This window comes from Nicotiana tomentosiformis, chromosome 6 (genome assembly GCF_000390325.3).
Source record: "Nicotiana tomentosiformis chromosome 6, ASM39032v3, whole genome shotgun sequence".
Lineage (NCBI taxonomy): Eukaryota > Viridiplantae > Streptophyta > Magnoliopsida > Solanales > Solanaceae > Nicotiana > Nicotiana tomentosiformis.
The window spans coordinates 82,335,341-82,336,903 of NC_090817.1; the positions used below are offsets into that span (position 1 = coordinate 82,335,341).

General features: G+C 40.6%; 1 non-coding gene across 1 annotated transcript; it reads left to right on the plus strand.

The window, feature by feature from the left end:
• The first annotated feature begins 1,161 nt into the window (after positions 1 to 1,161).
• On the plus strand, positions 1,162 to 1,267 carry LOC117277887 (small nucleolar RNA R71). The gene has a single exon (XR_004508224.1). It is a non-coding gene; the product is annotated as a small nucleolar RNA R71 (small nucleolar RNA).
• Positions 1,268 to 1,563: the final 296 nt, after the last annotated feature.

Genomic DNA, 1,563 nt, shown 5'->3' on the forward strand with positions numbered 1-1,563 from the left:
TACGACGTCTACTGGCACTGCCCTCGCACCTGCGGAAGAGCTTCCGCTTCTGCGCTCACGCAGGTGCGAAAAATGCATCACACCTGCGACCCTTGCCCTTCTTACTCCAGGCCGCATCTGCGACCATTTTGTCGCTTTTGCAGTCTCGCACCTGCGACCATTTCCATCGCAGGTGCGATGGTACCAGAACTGGAAACATTCCAGAATTCCTTCAAGCACAATTTTGGTCCGTTTAATCATCCGGAACTCACCCAAGGCCCCCGGGACCTCAACCAATTATACCAACATATCCCAAAATACAATACAAACTTAGTCGAGGTTTCAAACCACATCAAACAACGCCGAAATTACGAATCGAGCATTGAATCAAATTATAAGTTTTTTCAAATCTTTCAACTTCTATATTTTACGCTGAAACGTATCAAATCAATCCGGAATGCCTTCAAATTTTGCACACAAGTCATAAATGATGTAATGGAGCTATTCCTTTTTCCAGAATCGAAATCCGACCCTGTTATCAAAAATTCAACCTTCGGCCGGACTTTCCAAAAATCTTCTATTTTCTAACTTTCCCCAAAATGCGTCGATTTGTCCTACGGAATTTCAAATCCAAATCCGGACATACGCCTAAGTCCGAAATCATTATACAAAGCTATTGACATCATAAAAATTCTATTCTGGGGTCGTTTGCTCAAAAGTCAACTCTCCGGTAAACTCTTTCCATTTAAGCTTCTAAATAAAAATTGTTCTTTTAATTAAATTCTGAATCTTCCGAAAATCAAACTCGACCACACCCATGGGTCATAATACATATTACGAAGCTTCTCGAGACCTTAAGTCACTGAACGGGGCATTAATTCTTAAAACGACAAGTCAGGTCGTTAAAACCACATTCATCTTGCTGATTTGATTCGCCAAAGATGCTACCTGTGCAGATAGTGCTGATATAACATCCAATTCAAGTACCTCGACAACTTTATGGGTTGTGTGTATACTAGTTTCCCTTTGTCAATCGGGGTTACTTTTGGAAAACTTGTTTAATAGTGCACAGATTTCATTAAAGCTCTTTTCCAATACTTGGCCACCAGCTGTTGCGTCCACCATTATTTTTGTTTCAGGTGAAGACCTTCAATAAAAGTATGAGCAAGTACCTCGTTGGTTTGTTTATGGTGTGGACAGTCTTTTAGTAGCCCCTTGAATTGCTCCCAGGCTGCATAAAGTGATTCACCTTCCTCTATTTAAATGCAACTATCTCACTTCTTATCTTTGCGGTTTTTCCAGAAGGAAAGAACCTAGCCAAGAATTTGCAAGCCAAATCATTCCATGATGCAATAGAGTTGGCTGGCTCAGATTTCAACCATCTATTGGCCTCACCCAACAGATAATAAAGAAACAATGTGAGTCTCACATAATCATATGTGACCTCATTAGTGATATAAGTATCACTAATCTCCAGAAAATTCAGAATATGTTGTTGGGGGTCCTCGTATGGTAGTCCCATAAACTGTCCATTTGTATGAAGTAGTTGGATCATGCTCTACTTAAGCTCGAAATGCCATGTGA